Source organism: Leiobunum rupestre, chromosome 2 (genome assembly GCF_980474605.1).
Source record: "Leiobunum rupestre chromosome 2, qqLeiRupe1.1.hap1, whole genome shotgun sequence".
NCBI classification, from domain to species: Eukaryota; Metazoa; Arthropoda; class Arachnida; order Opiliones; family Sclerosomatidae; genus Leiobunum; species Leiobunum rupestre.
Window position 1 is genome coordinate 49,766,939 of NC_143385.1, and position 14,972 is coordinate 49,781,910.

Sequence of the window (14,972 nt, forward strand, 5' to 3'; positions counted from 1 at the left end):
TGATAGTCGAAAATGTTAAGTATCTGGGCATCTGGCTAGATGAAGACCTGAATGGGACTAAGCATATTGACAAATTCCCTTAATTATGAAAATCTAAAGATCCTAGTCAATGGTCTAATTATAGTAATTAAGCCCTTATTTGACGGTAATATTGTTTTATAACTATGGAAGATACTCAGGAAACCAGAGGTAGCGAAGTAGATTTTAAGCTCTATTAAGGTGAAGAGAAGTGTTCTACATGGTGGTATAAGATTTTGGAACGGCCCATTACTTGAAATTAAATCACAAGAGAACACTGAGTTTATTTAAAATAATATTTTAAAACATTATTTTAGTGTGTAAAATTTTAAATATCTTTTAAATATTTTTTATCAAAAAAATTCCATACCCTATATTGGGTTAATTTAATTGAATGCCACAAACGGACCCAACTGAAAATCAGTTTTTTTTTCAGTAATGAGCTGGTGCATTTATTATGTTATTACTATTTTTGTTAAATATTTAATATTTTTAAAAGTTTGAAATGCCATTTAAAAAAACGCAAAAAAGCAAATTCGATTAAAACTCGTTGACACTACATAATCGACCTGATTGCAAACGAATTTTTCGCTGTATGTACCTTCAAGTTGAAGGATCGTTAACAAATTACTTAACGCAATAATTAAATTGATTAAAGTTTTAATTACTTGAACTCACATCAACAATTTAGTACCTTGCTTCCTCATTTATAATGCTTTGATTAAGTAGAGGTAAAACAAATAAACTTTTTTATTTTACTAATTAAATTTATGCTACATATTTATTATTTTCTGACGTAATTTAGGGGGTAGGGGCCTCTCCAAGTGCTACTTATCGTTACGACGGTGAGAAGGGTGTAAAAGTTCTGGCGTTACGTAATTTGTGAACAGCCTCAAGGAAGGCGTTGAATCTTCTCCGCCAGGCAATTTGGCTTGAGACCTAGGCCGAAGATTTTTTTTCATTATGAAACCTAACGCTTACTTCGACGAAATAATGATAAATTATTAAATCGGGACATAAAATTAACCGAAAACTATCGCTACGCCGCCTTGGGTTCGCCATTGAAACCTAGATAGGTAGCGGCTAAAGCAGACGCTATTAGTTTTTCCTCATCAATATTCGTAAATTTGTCTTTATAAATAATGATACTTGCATTTTAATATAATTTTTGCATTGTGTGATTATATTTCTATAAGTTTATTTAACAAAAACGTTCTTATGACATTTTAATTTGTCGCGAACATTAAGGTTTAGGTTCGTGTGATAGGTAAACAAGTTGGCAAGCCAAAATATACCTCTCCTCGGTAGAATTATCCCTAGTGGTATTAATTTCTCGAGATAACCCTTAAAGATATATCTCCGCAATTTAGAGTTATTTGTTAAAAATATTAACCCGCCCGGTATAAAATTTTAATTATAATTAAAATAATTGAGACGAACGACCAATTTTAATTTATTCAGAATATCATAAGTTAAGTAGTTACAACAGTAAGTTAGACGTACTATAACAATGCACAATTGAATTAAACCCTTTTACAGAACAAGTTTATCAGTTAAATATAATACGAAGCAAATTTTAATGAAAGAAATATCTACAGAGGCTTTTTGGAATTACTCGCTTACGAAATACTTGCCGCATCTTTAACGCTCATTTTATTTCAACACTCGCCCTTGATGAAGATACCGTAGATATCTGGTAGTGGACGACTCGTTCACTTCCTGTTGACGTTGTGACGCATACCACATGAAAAAGACCAATGCCGTCCAATTTCCAATATCATATAATGACTCGCACACCCAAGAAATCATTGACTGCGTTAGAAATCGTAGATATCCAAATATCCACACCAAATGTATTTACAAGAAGCAAAAACCTTACCATCAACAAAGCACAGAGAGCCACTTGACTAACCGCCACCTCTTAAAGCAATTAACGTTAAATTATCTCCTTTGAATTAACAGAACTATATATAGGTCGTTAAGAAAGTGGACCACCCACAGGGTCTACCCTTTAACCCTCTAATCTCGGCTGACTGCGCTAAAACAAGATTTAACCTTTAAAAAATACCAGATTAGGCCTTCATAAATTCATTAATAAAAAAAGACTTTATTACCTATTATGCTTACGATGCCTGTCTTAATTTCAGTGAATCTAAGCAGCTATCGGTGGTTCTGTGGTAGAGCGCTCGACTGCCAAGCCGGATGGTCTGGGTTCGAAACCTGGGTGGAGCATTTGTTTTTAATCAATAGAGAAACGCTAAATTAGAATTTCTTCGATGCAATAATTTCAATTTCAATTCTATTTCAATTAAACCAAAATTTCGTACTCTATTAAATACGCTTCCGATAAAGCTGAAGGTCTAATTTTCAATAAGGCGTAACAAGTGTCGGTGGTTCTGTGGTAGAACGTCCGCCTGTCAATCAGGAGGTCTCGGGTTCAAATCCCGCCCGATGCGATCGCAAATTGATACTAAGACGAATACCGTGTACAACTGGTGGAAACCCTGCCATTGGACGTTGAGAGGTAGCATTACACTCAGCACTCGGTCCGTCCCAAAGTCATTAAGAAGAAGTTGGAGAGAAAACGCCCATATAAACACAACAGACTCAACATGCACATCCATCAGAACACAAACACAACAAATTCAACACTCACAACCTACGCATAAACATTACAAAAACCGTAATACACCAAACCGTCACGACGGTGAGCGAAAAAACACCATCCAAACCAAACCGCAAATGCATCCGTTAACGCTCACCGTCACACGGTGGTTTTGCCAACCCTTTGAGAAACTGCGTACGCAGTGATTACACTTTGCACCGAAAATGCGAACGCGTTCGCAGTCCTGACAGACAGACACACCCACAGACCCACCCACACACCCACAGACAGACACGGTCGTTGTATAACCCCTCCTTGGGGACTTTGTCCCCTCGGAGAGGTAAAAAGGACTTTGTAAACAAATCGAGGTAACCAGCGTAAAAAAGTAAACTTAAACAGTATTTAAAGTCCCTGCCGCTTAGTTTTGCGCTTGTTGCAGCCTACTTCCAGGAGCTAGTAGGCCACACTTTGAAGCTCTCTGGCGCTCTTTTCACTCATCGTAGGAAAATGGGGGAAAAACAGGCATACTGCTCAATTCACCCTCTACAACTCCTTCCAATTTTGCATAACTATTGAAACACCCTGTATAACCAAGTTTAAAAGGACCTTTAAGTCGAGTTACCAGGTTTTGAAACTAAGCCGGTTAACGATCATATTCTAACAATCGATTATTTCTTAAAAATTAATCGAATGAACGCATTCTTACGGTGCATCTTGTTCGTGTTCGACTTCATAAAAGAAAAGCAGTAGCATGGGAAGTGAACTGAGGGCTGAGAAAAAAGGAACTTGTTGGCGGAACTAAGGCAGGAAGTTTCGGATGGCTCTTCTTTGCCCGTTAAACTAAGAAACTATTTCCTCGGCAGTTTTCCATTTCCTCTTCCTTCGAATAGCGGGTCGCGGCGCCACCCAGCGGCCTCTTTTCTCCCTAACGCAGTCATTCTGTCCCTAAGCCTCGGCCCGGCGGGGACTGGCGGCGGATATCAGTGTAGCGGATTATGATCAACCCTCCGCCTAATCGCTTTCGCGTCTGCGGGGCTGCCGGGCCCTCTTTCCGCCTTTCCCGCGAACGTTCATTCATAAATATTTCAGCAAAAGACCTTCCAAGGGAACACGTTAAAAATTAGGGATTCGCGCTCTCAATGCCAAAATGTGGTAACTTCGACTTTAAAGCAAACCTCGGATCGACGCGAAGTAGCTCTTTTGTCAACAGATGTCGCTAGCGTCGAAATCAAAACAAGATGCTTACGCTTAAGGCGGGACATAAAAGTACCCCTCGCGTTGATTGGCTCGTTTGTAAATTTGAAAAGAACTTAAAGTATAGTATTTATTTACAATATATTTTATACGGGATATGGGTGTCCACTACAAAACGAGAAATGATAAAAAAACGAAAAAAAGGGGTTTTTTTTTTTAAATTTCAAATTTCTATGGAACTTTCCTCGTGCAGGGGGACATTTACTAGTGTAAATTTGAATGACCATGAACCATGTCTTCAAGGTCATCCAAAAACTTAAAAACTATCTCGAGAACCGTTGGGTTTACGGATTTGGTTCCAATTAGAATAATGTAGCTCGCGATATTATTAGTTCAAATAACTTTGATTTGACCAGATTTGACCAATCAGAAGCCGATAAAATAAGTTAAAGTCCACTAATAAGTAAGTAGAATATAAGATGTCTAATTATAATAATTATAAATGGTTCTCTAACGACGTTATTGTTTCGCTATTTTGAATTTTAGCTTCCTTTTCATTAATAGATGGCACCACGCTCTCTAATAAAGTGGTTCGAGGAATAGACTCATTGCCATCTCTAATACCAAGGGCCTTATCATAATTCAGGTGGCAATGATTTAGCTTTAACGATTTCATTCGAATTTTGTTTATTAATTAGGACTTGTCTGTGGGATCATGGCCGGCATCTCGAGATACTCTCCGGTATTAGAATGTCACAGAATCGTTTGAATTTTGAGTGCTAAAACGCCCAAACCTTTTTGAAGTTTTCGCTCCAAAAAATGTATATAATTGAAATACATTTATAAAGGAGGTTAATAAGTTTCATCATAAGACTATCAAGGCTCAAATAGGTTTGAATTGGACATAAAGGCGCGTGTATTCAACACTAGACAGGCGCGCGCGGAAAATAAAATAGAATCTACGCTACCTGGCGGAGAAAAAGAGCAAACCCTCCCTCCTACCACTGGGGGCTTGTGCGTAAGTTTCAGATTTTCACCACCAGATAGATTCGTGTAGACAGTTTGGCCAGTCATTAGCCTAACGTTAAAAACTTAAAATCCCATTAGTTTCAAACTTTGGGGGCTTTGATAGTCTTATGATTTCATATTAGTGTTGTAATTCGGAAAATGATCGAGGCCTTTTTTCCGGAATATTTTCCGTATTTTTCCGAAAAAAATAAAATAAGTTTTCATTCCATGATTAGTCTAATATGGTTTGTAAATTTAAATAAAGCGGAATTTTCGCCTCATTTTTTCGAATCTGAAAGTAAAATTAAACTTCTAGACTAGTTTAAACTGATTAACAATGTAACACTATTAATGTTTTGTAGTATGTTTACTGATATTAGACATTTTATACCGATAAAAAGTTAAAAACATTAAAAACCCTTAAACATTAATTTATGTTTAAATTTTTAATTTTTTCCGATTTGCCGAAAATTTTCTGAAAATAAAAAAAATATAATATTTAAGTATTTTCAAGTTACTATAGTTTTGCAGTGTGGTAGTGAAGTCCTTTATGTACGCGAAGTTATTCGTAATTTAGCTGGAGCTTAATTTAAATTTTCTCCGAGAAAAGTTTTAATTTTATTCAGACTTTTATTTTTTTTAGCATAATTTCATTTCCTTTGCAAAGTTAAGGTGACTAACCAGTAACTATTTAAAGGTAATCAGCTTCGTCGGCGTACGTAGAGCCACGTAGCGGCCGACGTGAGAACTTGTTAAACTTTCGCAGCTGTTTGGCTATTATAGCACTCGAGGGGTCGGACATTTACCAAAATCCCGTACACTTTGTCTAAAATCGTAAAATCTTTTAACTCTCTCTATGGTAAATTAACATTGAAATCCCAAAATCACTTCAAAAAGTAATGATAAAATCGCCAAAATCTCTACGAAATCCCGAAATCCCGTAAAAAATAATGGCAAGTGTCCGACCCCTCGATAGAACTCAAAGCGTCTGCTTAGCAGACGAAAATTCGGCAGTTTATCGCGTTGCCCGCTAAGTGGCCTTACGTAATCTAAAAAGGCTAATTGAAGTGGTCTAAGATGTATATTTCTTAGTTCAACGTAAAGCCGCCAGGGTCCATGCCTGATCTTGTTTATTCTATTTTTAAATTTATTCACCCTTAAAGCAAGTGTCGACCGACGTGAAGATGTCGTTAGCGTTGAAATAAAAACAAGATGCTTACGTTACACTTTGACCCAAAAGGCGGGACATAAAAGTACACCTCGCGTTGATTGGCTCGTTTGTAAATTTGACATTAACTCAAATTATTGTAATTTTTTACAATATATTTTATTTCATATATATAATTTAGGTTAAAGTCCATTAAGTAGAGTATAAGTTGCCTAATTATAATAATTATAAATGGTTCTCTGACGACGTTATTGTTTCGCTATTTGGAATTTTAGTTTCGTTTAACATTAATAGATGGCACGACACTCTCCAGTAAAGTCGTTTTTTCGAAAAATTATATAGACTCATTGCCGTCTGTAATAACAAGGGCCTTATCATAATACAGGTGGCAATGATAGAGCCGAATGTTGCTTTAAAGTTCCATATTTATAGTGGAGCACCCGAGGGGAGCACCTAATTTCACATTTCAGGCACCAGGTTTATGATAAGCTGTGGGTAGCTGGCGCTAGTTCCAGTAAAAAGTCGTAGTGCATGTTTACAGACGATGTTTCGAAAGATAATATATTATCTTTAACTCGCCGCAGATCACCCATATCCGAAGGGACTCGTAATGTTGTCATTTACAAATTATTATCGTAGAAACAGGGATAGTTTGTTAAAAGTCGAGTTATGCGACATCTGTTGTCAGTGACTATAAGCTTTGAAGGTGCTTAAAAAATTTTGTATTTGCTTAAAATATTATTTTCCACGAAAATTTACGAATAAGAGCTTATTATTAAATAAATATTTAGTTTAAATATTAAATATTCCATGAATTATTGTGCGTAACTGTATTTAAAAGAAACCTTAAAGTTTACATTAACGGACCAATGATCATAACATGACTAATATTAATATCTCATCTTATTGTCATTGATGCTGTTATAATAGTTAAGCTCAGAAAGATGACGCTTTTAAATAGTTCTTTTTATAAAATAACCTTGGCCATCTTGTTGAAATGTTGCCTCCCCGCTTCAGCTGTGGATCCGTTTTCTCTCCCACTAAAGAGCTTATGAACTCATTCTTAGGCATTGGCTGAACTATTCCAGGGCAACATTTCAACAAGTTGGGCAAGCGTAAAGACATTTTATAAAATCAACTATTCAAGGAAAGCTTGAAACTGTAGAAGTCATCTGGTGTATTTTTGGGCATACTGCGCTGACCTCATATCTTGATTGCGGCTGCGACATCTAGTGGCGAAAACAGCGATATCTATCCGAAGAAGCCGCGAAAGAAGTTTCCTTTGGGAAACATTTTTATTATTTTCGTAAATGTCAAGAAATAAATATAAGCGCGTGTATATATATAACATTTATCTCATTTCTACCGTCTAAAAATCGTCGCGACCACTTAACCTGGCCACAATGCCCCTTTCGAAACCGGTTTTCCCAACGCTATTTTACTTTCAACTTAACTCGACGGCCGTTCGCTCCTTAACGACAAGTTAACCAGGCATTTTTCTCAATTTTGCCTCGTTTCTTTGAAACCATCACGTCCGCTTTATGGATAACGTGACACCGAAGTTTTAAGATAAGACACGTCTTGTCTTTTGTATTCTAAGGGCTTCTAATACAATGTTTCTCGACTGCATCGCGAAGGGCATATCGTATTGAGCGTTATAATGAAAAACATGGACGACTAACATTGACATGGGTTTTGCGGAGATTGTATCTTGTTTGTTAGTTTTGTCGCGCTTACGTTTAGCTAACAAAGGCCACCTTGTGGCGGTTTTGCGAAGTATTTCATCCGAGCGTGGCGCGTTATATCCAGCCATAGTTTAGCCTCGAGGGAACTTTAATAGAGAGGTTAAGTACTTTAAATGTACGTCTGAAGGGTACGTGAAGCCATTCAGGCTTTGTCAACGCCTTTCTTATGCCTGGAGCGTGTAGAGATGGAAGTCGTTAGGCTTTAGTTAATGCCTTGAAAAAGCGCAATTTTTCCGACGTTTTTTGCGTCTGTTATAACATCCATCGTTTTGCCTCTTTAATACGTTGTTGATCTTGAAGTACTTTCTAAGATGACCGCTTTCTTTGAAAAGTGTCGAAGATTAAACGCTACTCTCTTCAATATCGTAATCTTTAAAGCCTTTAATTTGTAAGTGGCCAACCAGCTCAATTTTCTCATTCATGCCACATCAAGGTTATCTATCAGTACAGTCAATTTTAAGCCTTTAATTTGTAAGTGGCCAACCAGCTCAATTTTCTCATTCGTGTGACGGTTATCATGTCACATCAAGGATATCTATCAGTACAGTCAATTTTAACTCGTGTCTTCCGAAACATTCATAGAAATTCAGTATTTTCTGCTACTTGTATTGTAGCAGGGCTTAGTATGGTACAAATGTCCGAATGCCGGAAAACAGGATCGTATGTCCGAAAACGTATTTTATTTGCCCGAAAAATTTATCACAACTTTTGTTGGTGATTTAGTCGTTCAATTTATGTTAACATTACTGGCGAATTACATTTGTCCGTTTTTTCGAACATTAGGAATTGTTTTTTTTTAATATTGTTAATATAAGAAAATAGTAACATTAACGTGAACCTAACCTAACCTAACCTAAAATATCCACAACATTCAACGCAATTCCCACTTACTAACAAACAACGATATTTACAATGTAGTTTTTTATTTTTTATTCTTGCACTATAAAAAATCCGAACCAAAAAAAGACCGCAATAAGAAATACTAATTTAGCGACAGAATTCGGACAAGTGATGCTACCGATTTGGACGAATGAAACAAACAAGTTGTCCAATTCGAACAATTAAACATTTGTTATTTCGGCGGTTCGGACGAATGAAATTCGAACATTTATTCCACCGTTCGGACGATTGAAATTAAACAAATGTACCTACCCCAACCAAAAAGGTCAGGAATATTGGCAAAAATTGGTCACGGATAACCTGGAAAAGTTAGGGATTTTAGATCAGAAATTTTCGTACGAACCCTGGACTATTAAAGCCTTTAATTCCGGTAGCCGGGTTACAATGCAAGCACTTCATGCCACGCGAGCCAACAACTCCCTACACTCAATATTACCGTTAACCTCAATCAGTGTTAATGTAAAGAGGAAACGGAAGAGCTCGGGGGAAAACCCCTCTAAGCAGTGGGGAGAGAACTTGCAAACTCAACGCGGAAGGAGTTGTTCCAGGTTTTCATTCTGTACCACCAGGTGGGAACAGGGGCGTAGGAACGTTCTAGAAGTTGGAGGGGGCAAAGATAAACAAAACGTGGTCTGGAGAATGGTTTTTAATTTTTAATGGAGTGTAGCTTCTCTGAATGCATGTGAACTTGTTACTACTATGTAAATTGGCGGAAAAAGATTGAAATTTAAACACAGTTGAGGTTCTATAAACTGTATATGCTTTTAAAATGATAATTTGAGTCTTTTGAAGATTTCAACTGACCAGAGGTTGGAGGGGGCAATAGCATTAGTTGCCCCTCCCAGCAAAATTCTATGGAGGGGCATTGCCCCCTGCCCCTCCCGGTTCCTACGCCCCTGGGTGGGAAAGAACCCGGCGTCTCTAGCTGCGAGGCGAAAGTGTTCACCACTCTGCCACCCCACGCTACTTGTCCTTAATATTTATTTCGCAAATACCAACTTTGCAGACAATTACTAAGGCATAGCCTTTACATTAAGGTTACAAGGACAATAACTAGGACGTCTCAAAACCCGGAGCCGGCATTCTCGACAAAGACTTGAGCGGAGCGTGGGCGCTACGATAATCGTGAATTACGGAGTTGTAGAAGAGTTGTATAACTTTAGTAATGTCGTATTTATGTTAATTGAACATTAATACCAAAAGAAAACTAAACGAATTTTATTAAGCTACAAACAGTTTATTAGTACAAATAGAACAATTACAACATTAGTAATTTGTCTTTCTAGTTGTTTTTTCTTTGGCGGATAAGCCGCTCTTATTGTTTACTTTTAAAAGCCGGGCAATGTTAAAACCTGGATCGAATATTATTCTGTCTAAAGTATCTTTTCTTGTTCCCCCCCCCCCTCTCTCGCGGCGAAGGTCTCCCTCTCCTAAATAATATTTTATTAGTCCGATCTTTTTTTTAACTTATAATAAGTCCACTCTCTATTTTTCGCTTAAATTATATCCTGAACGGCAGTGTCTTGTCCCCCCTCTCTTTTCTTGTCCCCCCCCTCTCTCGCGGCGACGGTCTCCCTCTCTTCCGGACATTACCGCGAATTTCCCTCTCTCTTCTCCGTCTCGTTCAGAGTCCCTTTCTCTCCTCCCCCAAGTGCGACACACACACATACCCACACACATACACACCCACACAGCCAACTTTACCATTGAAGTCACCACAGTGAGAGCTCCACTCACTCGCTTCGCTCGTTCGCTCCGCTAAAAAAAAAAGAATTAATTCAATAAAAAATTAATTAAACAAATGAAATCTAAAAACCAATTTAAATAAATAAAATTAAAGCAACGAAATAGATTGCGGGTGGCGTTCTCCCTTATGCCAGAGAAGGTAAATTGTCCCGGGCTCGAGCACTTCTAAAGAAAATGAGTGTTTAAAAACCAAGTATCCAGTGGCGTAGCTAGCATGGGTGGAACCCAGTGCGGATATCATGGTGTGCTACTTAATAGTCAAAACGTGTAAAAAAGGTTTTTCGAATTTCTCTAGTTTGTGTAAGTTTTTATTTTTTTCACGGTCTGTTGTCACCCGCAAAACGGCCCCAAACGGGTGGCACCCAGTGCGGCCTGCCCCCTCCCTAGCTACGCCACTGAAAGTATCTATTTTATTTCAGAAAGTAAGTAGAGCAGGATTGTCGGGTACTTAAGGTCATACCATCACCTTATTAAAATTCGCTTAATTAACCAATTTTATGAGCATTCTCATCTCACAAACATCGAAATAGAATGCAATCTGCTAAATGCAATCTACTAAATGCAATCTGCTAAATGCAATCTGCTAAATGCAATCTGCTAAATGCAATCTGCTAAATGCAATCTGCTAAATGCAATCTGCTAAATGAAATCTGCTAAATGCAATCTGCTAAATGCAATCTGCTAAATGAAATCTGCTAGACAGTGATCGTTTCAAAGTATTTAAGGTTACAGTTAGGTTAAAAATGGACTACAAATTTTAAACTATAGGTAAAAAACTACAATTTTAGTTAAAATATTTTTAAATCAATGAGTCATATTAAATATCTCAATATCTGTCTGTAGTGCCATCTGGAAAATACAAAAGTAGGATATTTTTTTTCACTCTGATTGAAAATTTAAAAATGGGAAGATAAGTTATTAAATCAAATTCACTGACTGAAGTAAAATAATTTTTAGTAATAAAAATAACGTTAATAGCAATATATAATAATAAATTACAATTTACTCCATTTTCCACGGTTATATGAAAATGTATACACTAGATGGCGCCCGTCAATTCCATGAGTTTGAAAAGTATAACTTCATGGTGCCAGTATTTAATATTTTTACAGTTCTTAGTTTCATATAAGGATTCTTAAAGGAAATATGACGTCTGGTATTTGGTGTGGAACACCAACGTTTTCTGCTCTGGCCGCTCTTGCGTTTGGCTTTAAAAATGTTTGGCGCCACTGTACTGGGAAATTTGAAAAAAATTTGGTGTCTTCCATAAAGATTGCTTTGCAGGTTATATTTACTTCAATAAAACATTAACACTGTTTTAAAAATAATGGCAAGCAAAGACTAACCATTGGACAGAAAACCTTCAATTACATGTATATTTGTTAATTAACACGTTGATTTTGCTTTTTGAGCTTAGGGGCTACTGCTAGTTCCATAGGTTGTGAAATCACTGTTGCTGTTATTGAATAATAGCCTCGCTGACTACTATGGCCATCTAGGGAATAATTAATGAAGCTCCTCAGCTGTTTAGTAACGTAAAATTCGATCCACTTTAGTAGTCTCAGGTAACATTGATTTCTAGTATAAAGTGCCCAGTAAACGTTCCTTATACTTAGTTTGCATTCATTGTAGTCACCTCAAACTAAGCGAAATTCGTAATAAAGAACAGTGAACAATAAAGCCTACACGAAATCAAAATAGCATTCTACTTTCATTAACTGGAATAACTTTGACCTCTGGTAACTAGCAAGCTAAATATGCCTGCATTAAATTGGCAGTGGAGTAGCCAGGGCCCCTGGGAACATTCCCCCTTAAATATATGGCTGTATGAACCCAATTTTCATATTGGTTTATTATACTTTTTTATTATATTATATTATATTATATTATATATTATATTATATTATATTATATTATATTATATTATATTATATTATATTATATTATATATTATATTATATTATATTATATTATATTAATATTAATATTAATATTATATTATATTATATTATATTATATTATATTATATTATATTATATTATATTATTTTATATTATATTATATTATATTATATTATATTATATTATATTATATTATATTATATTATATTATTTTATATTATATTATATTATATTATATTATATTATATTATATTATATTATATTATATTTTATTATATTATATTATATTATATTATATTATATTATATTATATTATATTATATTATATTATATTATATTATATTATATTATATTATATTATATTATATTATATTATATTATATTATATTATATTATATTATATTATATTATATTATATTATATTATATTATATTATATTATATTATATTATATTATATTATATTATATTATATTATATTATATTATATTATATTATATTATATTATATTATATTATATTATATTATATTATATTATATTATATTATATTATATTATATTATATTATATTATATTATATTATATTATATTATTTAGTTATTTATTTATTTAGTCAGTTATTTATTTTTATTATAATTATTTATTTAATTATTTTTATTTAGAAAATTTTTTAATTATATTTATTTATCTTTTATTTATTAATTTTTTTATTACATTTATTTATCTTTTATTTATTAATTTTTTTATTACATTTATTTATCTTTTATTTATTAATTTTTTTATTACATTTATTTATCTTTTATTTATTAATTTTTTTATTACATTTATTTATCTTTTATTTATTAATTTTTTATTACATTTATTTATCTTTTATTTATTATATTTATTAATTTGTAATATATTTATTAAATGTTTTAATGATATTTAGTTATTTTTTATTTATTATATTTCTTTATATATGTATTTATTTATTGCTGTTGTTATTTTTTCGTTATATGAACTAAATTTGAAAGTTAAATTTTCAGGCATTGTATACCAGTATGGTGTTCTTGGCTGGTAAAGGCGCACTCGTGATGGGGCGTTAAATACGACTGTAATATTTCGAAGGCGATAAATTATGTCCTGGCGTATTTAAGTAAGGATATCACGTATACGCGTCGTCGAGTGAAAGGTATTAATTGTTGGTTTTAGTGGCGTCCAGCTGACCATTTCCGTCGGATTAAAAACACGTCGCCGAAACGTGTTTATAGCAGTTGGTTCCCATACCTGTACAGGGAGTAAATGAACCTTCTCTCGAACGAAAGTTTTACATAATTGTCGACCCGTACGGAGGGTGTGCTTTGCAAATTTCGTTAGCTTCACTGAGTTTATGGTGGATATTTCATAGCAGTCACTTTATTTTGGTGCTAATACGCGGTAGTTTTATCCCATCATACGCGTCGAAAGTCTATAATATTCGTACATAAATAAGCCTCTTTGCAAAATATTTCATTGACAAAGTGACATCATAATTTTTATAAGGATATACGATAAGCTTAATTGGCGAAACTATAAAGTCTAGGGGTGTTGAAAAGATGGTAGTCACGTGACTTTGAGGAGCACTGCAGCGCCATCTATCCTAAGACATACGAACTATTGTTCATTTTATTATTCTAATGGCGGATTAAATTTTGATCGATTCATCTAAGTTATTTAACTATTATTATTATTTAAAACTTTTTTTAATAGAAAGGTCTGCAGTTTTTGGAAGGAATAAGGTAATTTTTTTATTTATCATCACACGGCCAACTATGAAAACGAGTTACCGAATCGAAGTTGGCTGTGAAATGGTAGACACGTGATTTTGTTTTCCCATTTTAACAAGTTGGTTAAGACCAAATTTACTTTATAGTTTCGCCTATATTTCATCATAATAAAGGCATTCGTGCTGTAGCAAGTTTCACCTGCTTTTGGTGATTTATTGCCGGCAAATTAGGCTTTTTCAATTCATTTCTTAAGACTAGACTGGCGACGAGTTAGGCTTAGGAATTGCCTCGTCAAAAGCAGATATGCTCGAAATATTATCTAGACGGATTTTGCATTTTTAACCTTTCTCGCTCATATCAATTCGCTCGGAGACGAATTTCCGGGGATTTCATCGATTTTTATCGTGCACCTTTCTCGTTACCTATAAGGCAAGTTATGCATTCGATGATAACGTAAGTTACACGGTCTATCACGGTAAATTGAAACAGCGACAGCGTTACTTCAGTAGGTGTAAAATCTGGAATTCCTGAAAATGTCAGTGAAATTTAATATGGGTCTAAATTTAAGGGGAAATTCTAAAAATTAGTGAAATATCGGGGAATTAATTTTCGGTTACAAATAGGACACCCTTACTAGAAAATAGGTTAAAAAATATAATAACATAAGTCAGGAAAAATTTGGAAAAGTCAGGGAATTTAAATTTGAAAAATCTGTGGCAATGAGTTATATATTTGACCATCTAATTCGGTCAAATGTGTTAGCGAATGACTACAAGCGGTGAAGGTTTATATCCCGCACCGGTGGGTCATTGAAAATTTCGTAAATTGATCTGATAACCACTCGACCTGTATCATAATCAGATTAACCCGTTTTCGAAATTATCTGCAGACCACAGTTAGCTGGTTCACAGTAATCTAAATAATAATAATAATCAGCTAGGCTA